Source organism: Procambarus clarkii, chromosome 55, assembly GCF_040958095.1.
Source record: "Procambarus clarkii isolate CNS0578487 chromosome 55, FALCON_Pclarkii_2.0, whole genome shotgun sequence".
Lineage (NCBI taxonomy): Eukaryota > Metazoa > Arthropoda > Malacostraca > Decapoda > Cambaridae > Procambarus > Procambarus clarkii.
This window is the reverse complement of record NC_091204.1, coordinates 26,364,500-26,381,502: the sequence shown is the minus strand read 5'-3', so window position 1 is coordinate 26,381,502 and position 17,003 is coordinate 26,364,500. Positions and strand designations below refer to the sequence as shown.

Below are 17,003 nucleotides of genomic sequence, written 5' to 3'. Positions count from 1 at the left end.
CGTCTGAGTTACCGCTTTCGTTGTCTCCCGTTCGGGTTGAACCTGGCACCTCGCGTGTTCACACGCCTTATACGGGTTGTGGTGGCTCGTTTGCGTCTCCTAGGTGTTCGGGTGTTGGCCTACCTCGACGACTGGCTGGTTTGGGCTCCCAGCCAGTCAGCTTGCTTGCTAGCCAGGGATTTGGTTCTTTCCCAGCTCGCCGGGTTCGGGTTCTTGGTGAACTGGAGGAAGTCCCATCTGGTTCCCTCTCAGGTTCGGACTTGGCTGGGTCTCGTGTGGGACTCTCGAACCGCCTCCTTGTCTCTCCCTCCGGAGTCTCTCCTGCGGCTGCGGTCCCGCCTTCGTCTGTTTCTGGAGGGCCCTCGGGTCACCCGGCGGTTGCTCGAGGGGCTGTGCGGGAGCCTGAACTTCGCGATGGTGGTCTACCCGCCGGGTCGGGTTTGGCTTCGACGGCTGTTCTGGTTCCTTCGGGGTTCCCCCTTCCGCCTCTCTCGCGATCGCAGAGTTCGACCCCCGGGGGACTTGCGTCGGTTGCTGCGTCACCGGCTTCCTCTTCGGGTTTTTCGGGGTTCAGTGCCTTGGCGCCTACCCGAGACCTCGCTCGATGTGTACACGGATGCGTCGTCTCTCGGCTGGGGTTTTGTGACCAGTGCTCACCAGGCCGGCCAGGGGCGTTGGGATCCGTCCTTCCGTCGAGCTCACAGTACGGTGCGGGAGTTCGCAGCAGTGTGGTTTGCTCTGGGGAGGATTCGGGTGGCCCGCGGATCGACGATTCGGCTCCATTCGGACTGCTCTCCGGTGGTTCATTGCCTGAACCGCGGGGGTTCGATGCGGTCCTTGTCTCTTTGGGGTTGGTTGCTTCGGGTGACTCGTCTGCTGAGTTCTCGGGGTTTGGCTCTCCTGGCAGTTCACGTACGGGGCGTGTCCAACGTCTTGGCCGACGCCCTGTCTCGCTTCGTTCCCCTCTCCACGGAGTGGACGGTCGACGACGAGTCCTTCCGTTGGCTTTGCCAGACGTTCGGGTGCCCCGAGGTGGACCTCTTCGCGTCGGCGTGGTCGCGGCGTTTTCCCGTTTATGCGGCGCCCTTCCCCGATTGCGAGGCCGTCGGGGTTGATGCCTTTCGGCTCGACTGGTCGAGGTGGGGGTTCCTGTACCTCTTTCCCCCGGTTCGGCTGTTGCTCCAGGTCCTGACTCGCTTAGAGACTTACCGGGGGAGAGTTGTCCTTCTGGCCCCTTGGTGGCCGGCCCAGCCTTGGTTTCAGGCGCTGGTTGCTCGGTGTCCGAACCCGAGGGTTTTCCCGCGGCTCCGCCTCTTTCAGCAGATCGGGCCGGTACGTCACGTAGCTGGTTCGATCTTCTCCTCGAGTCTTCGCGTATGGTTTTTTTGACTCGAGTCTATCATCATCTCTATGGTGATCAGGTGGCCTCCTTGTTGGTGTCCCACCTGAGGGCTTCTTCTCGGCGGCAGTATGAAGTTTCCTGGCGGTCCTTCCGTTTCTTTTTGCGTCTTCGTCGTGTTAGCTCCTTGTCTGTTCGGGTGGTCTTGTCCTTCCTCTCGTGGTTGTTTCAGGACCGTCATCTTATGCCTAACACTGTCGTTTCGTATCGTGCGGCGCTGGCGGAGCCGCTTCAGCTTGCTTTCGGTATCGATGTTACGTCTGCGCCATTTTGCAAGCTGTCTCGTGCATTGTTTCACCTCCGGCCTGCTCATGCGTCGCCTGAGCCGTCCTGGTCTTTGGACAGAGTGCTCGCTTTCCTTTCATCTCCTCGTTTCGTTGTGGCCCCTTCGGTCCAGGATTGTTTTTCCAAGGCACTTTTCTTGTTGGCTTTGGCCTCTGGGGGTCGGGTAGGGGAGCTTCATGCTCTCCTCCGGCGCAGGGGTTTCTGCTCTTTTGGTCGTGGTGATAGTTTTGTTCGTTTGCAGCCGTCTCCTTCTTTTCTGGCGAAGAATGAGACTGCTGCGTTCCGGAGGGGTCCATGGGTGGTTGATGCTTGGTTGGTCAGGCCGGGGGTGCATCATGTTTTGTGTCCGGTTGCGGCACTTCGCCGTTATTTGCGCGCCACAGCTTCTGTGTCCGGGGACGCGCTGTGGGTTGATCCGGTTTCCCTTCTTCCCTGTTCGCGGGTTTGGGTCTCTCAGGTCGTCCGCAGGGTTATTAGGTCTAGCCAGCCTGCGGTCTATCCCCGTGCCCATGACGTTCGTAAGTTCGCGGCTCTTGCTGCCGTCTTTGGGAATATGTCTTGGTCTGATATTCGGGCGCGGGGATTTTGGCGGTCGAACAGGGTCCTGGCTGCTCGTTACCTTGTGAATGTCCCTGGCCCTCGTCGGGCCTGTGTTGCTTTGGGTCGGCGGTTGCAGCCAGTTGTCTCGGCTTCGAGTTGAGGGGTGAGCGACGACCGCCTCCCGGGTAAGTCCCTCTTTTTCTGTCTGTGGGTAGTTAGCTCCGGGGAGCCGACGGGGCTCCCCCCAGAAAACCAGCGTTGAATGTAATGAAACGCCATTTTCTGGGTGAGTCCCGGAGGCTCCCCGGCATCCCTCCCTCCCTCCGGTCGGCGGTTTTTCGCGTTTTTGACATCCAGCCTCAAGAACTGAGGTGTGGGTAGCCGGCGCGGGGGGTCTGGGGCTCCCCCTTCCCCCTCCCGGGGAGGGGGGAGCTGCGCAGACAGCGGCGCGGCAGTGTGTGACGTCACACTAGTTTGCTTGTTTTCGGTTGGGGAGTTCTATCCACTAGTTCGGTTTTAGGTAGCGATTTTAACCAGAATAGGGGTTTGTTTTGGGGCGCTTACCTTTCTGGGTGCCTGTTCCGGTCGATGGCAGACATAGAATGCTTCCAACTACACAGGGGCTTCTATAGGCCATTGCTCCCCTTGCCTCTCTGAGGGGGCCCGGTTCTGGCCGTGGTCCCCGGTAGGCCTAAGAACTCCATACACATGACTGATGCCAAAGTCTGACATTAGCATATCAGCCTGGGATAGCTCCGGGGAGCCTCCGGGACTCACCCAGAAAATGGACGTTTCATTACATTCAACGCTGGTTTTTTTGTATGTTATTAATAATTGCATTACATAGTCCAAAGTCATAATCAATGTTTTCTTTCCTGCGAGCCTCATTGGCCAATCGATCTACAAAGTCATGTTTTCCAACTCCAACATGGGATGGGATCAACACAAATTTTATACAAGAGTTATTATCATTGGCAAAAATTACATTCCATTTAATATTACAAGCTACTTCCAACATACATTGTGATGGGTTATTTAAGGACTGCAGAGCACTTTTAGAGTCACAGAAAATAACTCCACCACCATTGAGCTTAAGGTATTCAGTGGCTAGATAAATACCCAATAGCTCGGTTTGTGTCGTGCTTGCCCAGTTGTTCAATCTCTGTGTACTAGTCATGATCATTTCTTTCCCTTTATACACTGCACATGCACAACCTGTTCTACCAGTGCCTAACTGCACAGAGCCATCAGTAAAGGCATAGGATTCAGTCGGTTTGAGAATTTGAAGATGACTGTCAATAGCTTCTAATGTTATACATCTCAAAATGTCAGTGTTATACATTTATTTTACACTGATGGGAGTATAATGCAGAGAGACCTCCACATCTTTCCAAGGGGGAATATAGTGAACAGTTTTATCAGGGTTAAGAGACACATTCAGTTTCTGAAGCTTATAGGCACAACAACTGAGCCACACGCTGTAGGGAGCTTTTTGCGGCGGATTGAGGGAACAGTCAGTATTGTTTAGAATGGATCTCAATTTAATTTGAATAGAGCTGGGGGGACCATTATTTTTCAAAGTTTTGGCGCAAAACATAGTACTAAGTAGAACTATTCTTTCGTAAATGGAAGGTAAGTTTAGTTCCTTTCTCATGTTAACAATTCTGACAGTTCTAGGACAACCCAGGATGATGCGCATGGCATCATTCTGTACTACATCTAGGCCTTGTAATTGTTTAAGAGAAAAATTAAGAAGATGCAAGGCATAATAATCAACAACAGATCGTGTAAAGGCAATATAAAAACTACGAGCATATTTTATGTTAATGCCAAATCCTTTGCCAACAAGAGTTTTGAGAGGTTTAAGACGCTCAACTAGTTTTTTGCGCAGGTTGCTGACGAGATTTGTATCATTAACCTCGACTCCAAGATATTTATAAGACTCGCAAGTCTCCACGGGCATTCCATTAATAGTATAGTTAACATGAAGAGAATGGGGAATAAGAACCCTTGTTTTATCAACAGAAATTATGAGGCCACATTCTACTACTTTCTTGGAGAATGCATCAAGTAACACTTGTAGCCTTGGTTTACTGTGTGCCATAATACAAATATCATCAGCATAACATATAACAGTTTCCGTAGGTTGTATAGGCATGTCATGGATAAGTTTGTGCATAGGTATATTGAAGAGCATAGGGCTTAGTACACCACCTTGAGGTGTGCCTAGTTCGAATGCATCTGTTCTTGTACTTTTAACTCCTTTAAATAGGATACTAGCACGCCTGTTGGATAGGTAGCTCTTTATCCAACTCAGAAGATTACCTTTGATTCCAAATTCAGCAAGTTGCTCTAATATTATTTCGCCATTCGCTACATCGAAAGCTGACTTTAGGTCAATAAAGGCTGCCTGTGTCCCATCCTGGGAGTTTACAAAATATTCAGCAAAGCATGTTTGTGTGCTACACTTGGGCATGAACCCATATAGGTTTGGGGCCAGTTTTTCTTTGACCTGAAACATGACACGATTGAGAACAATTCTCTCCAAGACTTTACACATGCAAGATGTAAGGGAAATGGGCCTGAATTTTTGAGAGTTAGGTTTAGGAACTGGTATTATGAGACTTTGTGTCCATTTCTTTGGCAAGATACCTTGTGAGAGACTCATTTGATAGAGGTCAAGCAGAGGATGGCTAGGGACATCATTCAGTAAGCTCAAGGTGTTATAAGTTATACCATCCTCACCAGGGGCAATTTGTTTAGGTTTTCCTAATGCTGATGTTAATTCAAAGGGGGTTATAGCAAACTGATCTGTTAAATCTGGTGAGGAGCGTGCTATTTCAATATTAAAGTTTCTGTTAATGTTGGTATGTCTTAAACGCTGCTGTATATCTGGGGGTAAGGAAGAAATTTGTGAGACACTAGACCATTGAGCTAAGAGCATGTCAGCATATTCTGCAGGAGTATGATGAAGCTGAACTGGGGCTGAAGGTTTGGTAATGTTTTTAATTGTGTTCCACATTTCTGATAATGTTGTAGTTCTACTGATACCTTGTAGGAATTGTTCCCAATATGTGTCCTTAACTTGACCCTTAAGCTCGCGAAAATCTCTGTTGGCATTAAGGAATGCAAGTAAATTGTCAGCTGTTTTGTCTCGTTTATAAGAGTCAGCAGCTGAAGAGCTTTAGCTCTGCAATAATAATAGGATCCTCTGTCCATGAGGAAGAACGAGTGTTCTTTTTTTTCCTTGATTTAACCCAGGTATCATAATAACTGGCAATGATACTGACAAGATCAGTGTAAAAGTGGTCCACTGATACAGGTGTATACCCAGTGTACCACTTATGTACATAAGCCTTAGAGTGCTGTTTAAGATTGTCTGGAATGTTAATTTTAACTCTAGAATGAGGACTGGACCTAATATCCGCCACATTGTATTCACAATATATTGCAAAATGATCACTTACTAGTTTTGGGATGAGCTTAACGTTAACATTGCTATCTACTAGGCTGTATCCAATCACATAATCCAGTCTACCCCCCAATAAATGGGTCTGTTTATCAGTATCATACACAGTAATATTATGATCATTAAGGTATTTCAAGACGACCCTTCCATTATTGTTACACTGAACATCACCAAGAGCAGTGTGACGAGCATTAAAGTCACCCATACATAACATAGCTGTGTTACCTGTAGGTGTCGGTAGCAGGTCTGCTTTAAGTACACTACATCGTCCATATATGTTATATAGTAGGAAATGGCTATTTGCAGTTTGTAATTTGAATTTTTGATAATGTATACTATCACTCCCGTGATTTTTAATTAGTTTACAGATTAATCCACTCTTAATATACGTGAGTAGACCAGTTCCAATATCGTTGTTGTATGCTATATACCCAGGTATCCTGGGTGGGACCTTCTTGATAGTTGTGGACGTATATGGTTCCTGTAAACACATCACATCCACGTCTCTCATTTTAGCATACAAGATTACGTCATTTATCCGAAGATAAACACTTCGAATATTCCAAGAAAGAAACTTAATTGTTTTTGTTTGATGAGCCATGGTTAAGTGTCAAGGGAATTAGGGTAACATTTAAGCTCGTTAAACACTTGGACAACATAAGCAACTTTGTTCCGTGTGTCCTGAGTACTTTTGTCTAGGAGGCGTTTAACCTGAGTAGGAGTTGGTGTTCTCTTAAACTCTCTACCTGCAACCAAACCAAGGGTGTCTTGACGATCCCTTGAGTTTGCTAGAAAACCTAGTACGACGTCACGTGGCTATAGAAGCTTAGCCGGTCAAACGGCTAAGACCAAGTGGCGTGGGACTCGGCTATAGAGTATACTCTGGGGTCCTTTGGAATTCGGTTTAAGTTTCAGTAAGCATAGTCACGGACAGGGTAAAGGACAGAGTAGAGCCAATACCGTCCCGTGTTACAACTGCCATATCCACCTTCGGTAAGAGGCAGAACAAGTCAGCAGATTGGTTCGAGGCCATTGCAGAGGAACTCTTACCCCTTGTAGAGGAAAAGAGACAAGCTCTCTCATCCTACAAAAACCTGCCCTCAGAAAGGAACCTACAGGCCCTCCGTACTGCCCGCAGTAGAGTTCAACAAACTGTGAGGTGCTGTGCTAACGATTACTGGCTCCGACTCTGTTCCAGCATCCAGACTGCGGCCACTGTTGGCAACATAGGAGGCATGTACGAAGGGATCAAACAGGCAACAGGCCCTACACAAAACAGGACGGCTCCTCTTAAGTCAGCCACTGGAGAGATCATTAAAGACCGTGATCAACAGATGAATCGCTGGGTAGAGCATTACTCCGAACTCTATTCCAGAAAGAACTTGGTCAGCGTAGAAGCCTTGGATGCAATCAAGTTCCTGCCCATCATGGAAGAACTTGACCTTGAACCAACTGTGGAAGAAGTTGAGAAAGCATTGGATTCACTTTCCTCAGGGAAGGCCCCAGGAGACGACGGGATTCCGCCTGAAGTTCTCAAGTGCGCTCGTGGAACACTTAAAACTGAGCTTCATGAACTTCTGTGCCAGTGCTGGAGGGAGGGCTCGGTGCCACAAGACATGAGAGATGCAAACATCATCACTCTCTACAAAAATAAAGGTGACAGAAGCGATGTCAACAACAATCGTAGCATCGGACTCCTCAGCGTCGACAGCAAACTCTTCGCCTGGGTCGTCTTGGTCAGGATTCAGATTCTTGCTGAAAGAGTGTACCCCGAGTCACAGTGTAGTTTCCGAGCAGAGAGGTCGACCACTGACATGGTGTTCACCCTGAGACAGCTTCAAGAAAAGTGCAGGGAGCAGAGAAAAGCCTTGTACATCGCCTTCATTGCCCTTACAAAGGCCTTCGACCTCGTGAGCAGGGACGGACTCTTCAAGATCTGGGCCAAAATTGGCTGCCCACCCACCCTACTCAGCATGATACAATCGTTCCACAAGGACATGAAGGGCACGGTCGTGTACGACGGCTCAACTTCTGAACCATTCAACATCAAGAGTGGTGTTAAACAGTGGTGCGTTCTTGCTCCAACCCTGTTTGACATCTTCTTCGCGATCCTCGTCAAGCATGCCTTTGGAACAACCACAGAGGGCATCTATCTCCGTACAAGATCTGATGGAAAGCTCTATAATCTATCCAGACTCCGAGCAAAGATAAAAGTACAGATGCGAATCCTCAGGGAGTTCGTCTTCGCCGACGATGCAGCGATCACCACAAACACAGCATAAGGCCTGCAGCAGCTACTCAAACGCTTTGCCGCAGCCTGTTCCGCATTCGGCTTGACAATCAGCTTGAAGAAGACACAGGTGATGGGACAAGACGTCAATGAGCTACCCTATATAAACATAGCAGACTATGTGCTGGAGGCAGTTCACGAGTTTGTGTACCTGGGCTCCACAATCTCAGACACCCTTTCCCTGGACACTGAACTCAACAGGCGTATCGGGAAGGCCGCAACAACACTGGCCAGGCTCACAAAGCGCGTTTGGGAAAATGCCAAACTGACAGTGCACACCAAGGCACAAGTCTACATGGCATGTGTGGTGAGTACACTTCTCTACGGCTTGGAATCCTGGACCCTGCGCTCTCACCAGGAGACGCGGCTAAATACCTTTCACATGCGGAACCTGAGATGCATCCTTGATATCACATGGAAAGACCACGTCACCAAGAATACAAGACTCGAGAGAACATGAGTCTTCTCTGAGGAAGCGAGATAAGGTAAGGTAATTATGAGGTGAAAGTACTAGACCAGTATGATTATACAACACTTGGAAGGGATATTAAGATGATCTGGGATATATATGGACGACGTGAAGGAATGGAAAGCTGCCACTTGGGCCATCGGGGATCGAACGTGGACCTTGCAAGAATTGAGAGGACGGAGTGGAGTAACGGTGCCCAAGCACTGGGACCATCAGGGATCGAACACAAGAGTATTTTATAAGCAGCACAGATCTAATAAATGTTAGCAAACTGAAGTGAACACAACTTGTTCTCACCAGTTCTTTAAGGTTTATCAATTAGTTACTGAACTTAGTTAATGAATCAGTATTAAAGTTATGTTTATCAGTTAGTTATTGAACTACGCCTGGAACCCGTAGGTGCGGGACTCTGAAGTCCTCCTCCTTGGGCTCTAGCAGCCCCAGGCTCTGCTTCAGGAGGCTGGGGTCGTTCTTGCCCTTGGTGGGGTGGTTCTTCTCCGCCCCCGACCACGACGGTCTCCGGGTTATGAGTCCCTTCACCAGCTTCCAGGTCAACTCCGGAGCTCACAGTTCCTGTGACGGCGCTGGAACCAATCGTATTGGTGTTTGCCTTTCCATTGGAGACTTTCGGCGCCGTGGAGAGGGCGGACCTGCTGCATAGTTGACAGCTTCTCCCCCGTATCAACCTACCCTGGCTTTGTGCCCTGGAGAGGCCACTCCAGACCGACAACCAGAGCGCAACTCCATAGTCTCCTGAGACTGATGAATGTCTGCTACTACTACGACTAGAAGATATAGGTAATAATATATATGTAATAGTATTAGTTAACACAAAACTATATATTGGAGGAACTCTACAACCTGTAATAAGAAGTCTTGTACTTTGAATGTAACCAATGTTGTAACCCTTTTTGTGTAATGAAATTTTAAATAAAATAAAATGACAAAATAAAAAAATATAGGGGATGGTATGAAAAGACAATATGTGTACGCGGGTGCCCCACAAGGCTTCCCCGGATGCTGCATGTCGTCTTCTTCGAGGTCGAGGGTCCTACAAACGCAACCAAAGATGGTACCCCCTATATATTTATATAACCAATATCTATAAAATAGAATGTTTATCCGAGGTTGGTGACCAGACACTTGGTGGGACCAGCCTCGCCCAGCTTTCCAAGATGAGTCATGTTGGGTAGGGGAGCGTCATAGCCTAGTCGGTGTCGGCCGAATTGAAATACTTTAAGAAATATCAGCATTTATATTAATAGCAAACCAAAGACAACCGTGCAGTACTAACATCTATGTAGGAGAAATCCACAAGGGCCGTGACGAGGGTTCGAACCTGCGTCCGAGAGCATCCTAGAAAATGAAGTAAGGGCGAAGAGGTAGAGCGGCTTATTGACAGAGCTCGGGTGCATGGGGGGAATTGTGTAAAATCCTGGCTTGTGTCTCGGAGAGGCTGCAGGATCCAAGTAAGGTCAGTAGAACTTCTGGTTGCAATTCTTTTACCATGTCGTAGCTCAGTCGATTAAGGCAGCGTCTGGGATGCTCTCGGACGTAGGTTTGAACCCTCGTCACTGCCCTTGTGGATTTGTTCATTTGATGCATCACGCTATTGAGATTTCTGTGTGTAATCTATGTAGGAGCTTATGATATATTAATAGCAGTGCTTATAAGCAACACATCCATCCTCCATCGTACATATATTGATGTAATGGACAATTGGATAGTATAATTTGGTATTATTGAATTTGTATAAACCGGCAAAGGTTTTGTCAAATCAAATCAAATGTTTATTCAGGTAAAGTACATACATACAAGGTCAGATACAAACATGTTGTTGGATTTATAGATAGAGCTTGTACATACAATGTCTAAAGCCACTATTACGCAAAGCGTTTCGGGAAAGGTTGGCCCGAACCTTTGTATTTGTTTCTCATAAAACCTAACGTAACTTACCATCCAAGGCCTAATACATGCTAACTGAGGCCAAATACAGTAAATATACATGTTATACTAGGCCTAGGAATATATATATGTTTGGTTTTAGCTGTATTTTTTCTGGACTATAAGGTGAATAGTACCAAGTTCTACTATGTAATTGTCCATTACGTCAATATTTAATTTATATGTACGGTGTTCCACAAAGTTACAAAATGTACAGGAGGATGGATTGTATTCATAAGAGATAAAAAAAATTCTTTTGGTTTGTTATGGTAGGAAAATATTAGACTGTAGCAGAGCGTAGTTTCGATCTACGGACCTCTAGTGGGATTATGGGCCCAGCACGCTTCCACTGCGCCACTCTGCTCCACAATACATAGTTATATGACTCTCAATATTAATAATTAGTATAATGGAGTATTAGCCAGTTTCCAAATTGGTATAAGTTTTTATGATTTAATAATTATTGTCAATATACTTTGTTATTAATTTTAGCTCTTTGAAGAGAAGGGAAGGGAAGGAACTATCAGGGGGAAAGCGCCAAGCCATTACAACTATATAGCACTGGCAAGGGGTCAGGATAAGGATTTGGGATGGGACGGGGGGAAGGAATGGTACCCAACCACTTGGACGGTCGGGGATTGAACGCCGACCTGCAAGAAGTGAGACCGTCGCTCTACCGTCCGACCCAAGTGGTTGGATACTTTGAGTTTATTTCAATGGGTTATGAAAACAAACATTTAAAAAGTCAAATATTTCTGCCCGGGATCGAACCGGGGACCTTGCGCGTGTGAGGTGCACGTGATAACCACAACACTACGGAAACCTGAAGTACCTAGTGACCTGTTATTATATGGACCAAATCCGGTTAATTGCTACCGAAGATGCACATAGTTTTTCTTCAGCGATATAATATGATCAAAACACATTGCTTGAGTAATTATATAAATTATAAAATGTTTAATAACGAAAATAGAGAAAATCCTGTTTTATGTGTGTACGGCGTGTGTGACGTCACGATAACATGAGAGGTTTAGTTTAGTTTAGTTCACTTATTATGCACCCCATATCCATCTTGTGGGAGGTAGTGGAAGGGGTTACAGAGGCACATAATTTATTTTTATTTATTTATTTATGCATATACAAGAATGTACATAAGGAATGTGAGGATACAAATATGGTAATTACAGTCTTGTAAAGCCACTAGCACGCGCAGCGTTTCGGGCAGGTCCTTAATCTAAGAAAATTTTAAGGAGGTAAATACTTGCAAAATTTATAGACAAAAAATGATAACAGATTACATGGAATGAAAAAAAAGATGAGAGAAAATTATAGGTACAGTATATTAAAGCACATAGGATAGCTATGATTGATTGCAATGACAGCTTAAAATGGTAGTTGACAACAAATTGGTAGGCACAATACAGCAGAAACAATATAAGATTGATTGCAATGACAGCTTGAATGGTAGTTGACAAAAAATTGGTAGTCACAATACAGCATATGGCTAGCACATAAAAGAAGACAGCAATGAACACAATGATAAGGTTGTTTGATATTACATAAAAATTAGGAGATTGGGTAACACTAGGTACAGAGCAAATTTAAAGCTCAGTGTAGGAAACTAAATAGATGAAGTTAGGTACTTTTTGGTTTTGCTTTTAAATAAGGCAAAAGTTTTACAGTTTTTCAATTCACTAGGGAGTGAGTTCCATAAACTAGGTCCCTTAATTTGCATAGAGTGTTTACACAGATTAAGTTTGACCCTGGGGATATCAAAGAGATATTTATTTCTGGTGTGGTGATAATGGGTCCTATTACATCTGTCCAGGGAGAGTTTCAGAGCATGGTTTGCATTTAAGAACAGGGTTTTGTAAATGTAGTTGACACAAGAGAATGTGTGGAGGGAGTTAATATTTAGCAAGTTTAGAGACTTAAACAAGGGAGCTGAGTGTTGTCTGAAAGCAGAGTTAGTTATTATTCTGATAGCAGATTTTTGCTGTGTGATGATGGGCTTAAGGTGGTTTGCAGTAGTAGACCCCCATGCACAGATACCATAATTAAGATAGGGGTAGATTAGTGCATAATATAGTGAGAGGAGAGCCGAGTTAGGAACATAATATCTGATTTTGGAGAGTATACCAACTGTCTTAGAGACTTTCTTAGTTATGTGTTGAATGTGGGTGCTGAAGTTGAGTCTCTTGTCTAGGAATAGGCCAAGAAACTTGCCATCATTTTTATCACTGATGTTAATGTTGTCTATCTGTAGCTGAATTGCATTTGATGATTTGCTTCCAAATAAGATGTAGTAAGTCTTTTCGATGTTTAATGTTAGTTTGTTCGTTGACATCCATAAGTGGACTTTTTTTAATTCATTATTCACAACATTATTTAGTGTATGTGGGTTGAGGTTTGAGTAGATAAGGGTAGTATCGTCAGCAAACAATATAGGTTTGAGAATATTGGAGACATTAGGCATATCGTTTATATATATAAGAAATAGAAGAGGTCCTAAGATGCTGCCCTGTGGCACTCCAACGGTAATTGGTAGAGTGGAAGAAGTTGTATCATTGATGGTTACATATTGGTGTCTGTCACTAAGATAGGATCGGATGTAGTCAAGGGCAAGGCCTCGGATTCCATAATGCTGGAGTTTAAGTAGGAGGTAGTTGTGATTAACAGTATCAAAGGCTTTTCTTAGGTCAATGAAGAGTCCAATCGGAAACTCATTTTTGTCAAGGGCTGAGTAGATAATGTCAAGGAGACTAATGATTGCATCATTGGTACTCTTTTGGGACCGGAAGCCAAACTGGCAGGGGCTGAGTATGTCGAATTTTACGAGGTAGGAATAGAGCTGTTTGTAAATAATTTTTTCAAATATTTTTGATAGAATGGGTAGATTTGATATTGGTCTATAATTGTTTATGTCCGCCGGATTGCCTCCTTTATGGACAGGCGTTACTCTTGCTTTTTTGAGGATATCAGGGAAGGTGTGACACTCTATAGATTTGTTGAACAGTAGTGCTATGAGTGGGGCAAGGGCATGGGAGGCTCTCTTGTACACAATGGACGGAATTTCACTGGTGTTCCCTGCCTTGGTTTTTAGAGAGTGTATGATGGACACAACATCTGCCGGGCTGATTGGTGAAAGGAGAAGAGAGTTTGGATAGCTGCCTGAGAGATATGTGTTAATATGTGTCTGAGTCTGTGGGATTTTACTGGCAAGATTAGCACCAACCGATGAAAAGAAACTATTAAATTCATTTGCCATTTCTAAATCAGTTGACGGTATATCCCCATCCTTGTAGAGTTTTATTTGGTTATGTGAGTGTTGTTTAGTTCCTAGGATACTAGAGATAGTTTTCCAAGTGTTTTTCATGTTGCCTTTTGCTTCATTGAATCTATTCACATAATATGCAAGTTTTGCCTTTCTTATGGTACTGGTAAGCATTGATGAGTACCTTTTAGCTACTTCCTTTGAAACTAGGCCAATCCTAACTTTCTTTTCATATTCATGTTTCTTGTTGATTGAGCTGAGAATGCCACTTGTGAGCCATGGATTTTTTAATCTTTTGTCAGTTACTTGCTTTGTAAGAATGCTTTGTAATAATGGGTTCAGGGACTGATCCCCACAATTCACTTAGCTAAGCAAGTTTCAGTCTTGATAAGCTAGTTACAAAATTCAATATACGTCGTCACATCATCAATGCGTTCGCGATTGACCACAAGTATGATTTCTAAATTAAGCAACTGGCATATGTGGAGAGCTAGTGTCACAATTGATATGTTTGTCCTGCACACCGCCCCCCATCCAGTGGGGGGTGGGCGGTGTGCAGGAGGTACTTAGGTACTGCCCTACCCTATCACTTAGGTACTATCTACAGTTAGGAAACTAGAAATATTTGGCAAAAATTTCTGGTAGCAGATCATTTTGAATTAAATATTTACACATCTCTGGAACATTTGTTATAGGAAGCAGGAGGAAGTGTTATTAGATCTTCAGAGTGCGGGAGCAGGTGTTTTTAAGGCTTCAGAGAACAAGAGCGAGCGGGAAAAAGCAGAAGAGAGTGATTTTAGGGCTTCAGAAAGGGGGAGGAAGTGTTTTTAAGGCTACAGAGAGCGGGATGAAACAGGAGGAAGTATTTTTATGGATTCGGAGAGCGCGGAAGGGATTGTTATTAGGGCTTCAGAGAGCGGGAACGAGTTGCAGGAAGCAGGATAAATAATTTGTAAGGCTTCAGAGAGCGGGATCGAACGGGAGGAAGAAGGAAATGATTTTAGGGCTTTCGATGGCGGGAGTGAGCGGTAAGAAGCAGGAGGAAATATTTGTAAGGTTTTAGAGAGCGTAGCCTCCGTAACACAGTTGGTTAGCGTCCAAATGTTTCTCGCTGTAGGGCTCTCGATCCACATGTCAGTTGCTTAGTTTAGAAACTGTACTTGTTGGCGGTCTCGAGCCTATTGTTGATGTGATGATGTGCATTGAATTTTGTAACTCTCTCAGCAAGATTAACTTGCTCAGCTAAATGAATTGTGGGGTTCAGTCCCTGAGGCCATATGTGCCTCTATAACTCTTTCCACTACCACCCACAGGACGGGTATAGGGTGCATATTAAATGAACTATATTATGCCCGAAACGCTTTGCGTAATAGTGGCTTTAGGCATTGTATGTACTAGCTCTACCTATAAGTCAACCAATCTTTGTAAAAATTTCTTGTATGTACCTTACCTAAATAAACATTTATTTATTTATTTATTTATAAACTATGGTTATCCCATGGAATTGTCTAACTAGCGAAGTCGTTAAATACCAAGATATTACCTCAGTTCAAAATCCAAATAGAAAGAATCCTCATGAACCATGGGGGGAGGGGGGGGGATCTTTGACAAGCCGATGGCTTCCACTATCCGTCGAGGACACTAGAGACAGGTAAATTCAGGTACAAATCTCCCACGTTCGTTATTGTGCCTTTATTTGTTAACATATAGCTAGCTCAACCTGTAATTTGTAATTACTTATATTGAAGGGGGTAGCAAGACACTGCTATGTACCTACATTTGTAATGAAAAAACATGAATAAAATACTTTAAAACAATTTCGTAGCAGAGCGTAGTTTCGATCTACGGACCTCTGGGTTATGGGCCCAGCACGCTTCCACTGCGCCACTCTGCTGCTGGTGTTATTTGGATGATAAATTTTATACATCTTTTATAATATTGTAATTGGTAATATTTTCTTCATAAATAAAAGTATCAGTGTTTCTGCGCAGTAACGCACCAGTACGTACTGATCTTGCAAATGGGATGCGCACGTCATGGTTACTGTGCACAGCCAGCTGCGTATGACATACATCATAGCATGGGTATGTGATCACTGCTGCACACGATGGGTATGGGTTCACTACCACTCATGAACAGGACATGTATTGGAGGCACTAACGCTCACAGTATAGGTATACATGGGGTCTACAGGATAAGTATGGGATCCACTCAGCCCTGGAGGCTGATCTGTCGTGTTTGTTGAGGTCTATAGCAACTCTTCTTGCATGTAAACATTCCAAGCATAAGAATTATATTTAGTGTCTGGACCCAGATTCATCAGTCAGTTACGCAAGTACTTACGAACATGTTATCTCAATCTTTGGCGACTTTACACATTAAACAGTTGATGAGCTCCGAAGGACTGGGAGGCTGTTTATAATTATATATTATTTTCTAAATTGTTGTGTTATGCCGCCAAAACTCGGTATGTAGATGTTCAACCCGTCCTCCTAATAGAACGGCGCCTTTTGACGAATACTCTTCCCAAGACCAACAATTGTCGCACTAGAAAATGGTAGCGGCTCGTGAAACTGCAGCCCATCCTCTTGTGTTGGTAGTACTTATAGTAACGATGAGGACCACAGTAAATATATCAACGTACGTAACGTACGCACGTACGTATGCAACGTACGGACCACAGTAAATATATCAACGAAACGCTGTGCGTACTAGTGGCTTTACAAGAAAGTAAATACTGTACTATCCAATGTATTCTCACAAACCCAATGTACCTTCTTGTATATATATAAATAAATAAATAAATAAATAAATAAATAAATAAATAAATAAATAAATAAACGTACAACGCAATTACAAAGTAGAAATTTGTACTATTGAATTTAGACAAACCGGAAAAGGTTTTATATTTATGTTGCAAAGACAACCTTAACCAACAGAACCTTCCTAGGCCTAATACACGCTATCTGAGACCTAATATCGTACATATATGTGTGCTATACTAGACCTTGGAATTTATATATTTTGTTTAACCTTATTTTTTCAGACTATAAAGTTGTTAGTACTATATACTTCACTTCCGACTATAAAGAGTCTATAATTATGACTATAATTAAGAATTCAGACTATAAAGTGATCAGTAAGTACTATTATGTAATGACTTAGTACGTCAACGTTTGTACTATGGAGCATATACAACAACTACTGTGTAAACAGGAGGATGAGTCGCGACGTTGACATACTGTGCCGTTCTCTGTTGTGTTAGGATAAGGTCACTTACGCGCGAGAGTTTGTTGACGTTGGCAGACTTGAGGAGGACGGGCTGGATCACGG

At 44.3% G+C, this 17,003-nt stretch overlaps 1 protein-coding gene and 1 non-coding gene across 6 annotated transcripts in view; one reads left to right on the top strand and one right to left on the bottom strand.

Annotated features, from left to right (window-relative positions):
* The window catches only part of LOC123747839 (uncharacterized), a 236,116-nt gene that overhangs the window by 47,206 nt on the left and 171,907 nt on the right, over nt 1–17,003 (top strand). The window lies entirely within an intron of this gene.
* TRNAM-CAU (transfer RNA methionine (anticodon CAU)) lies at nt 15,493–15,564 on the bottom strand. Its single transcript has one exon. It is a non-coding gene; the product is annotated as a tRNA-Met (tRNA).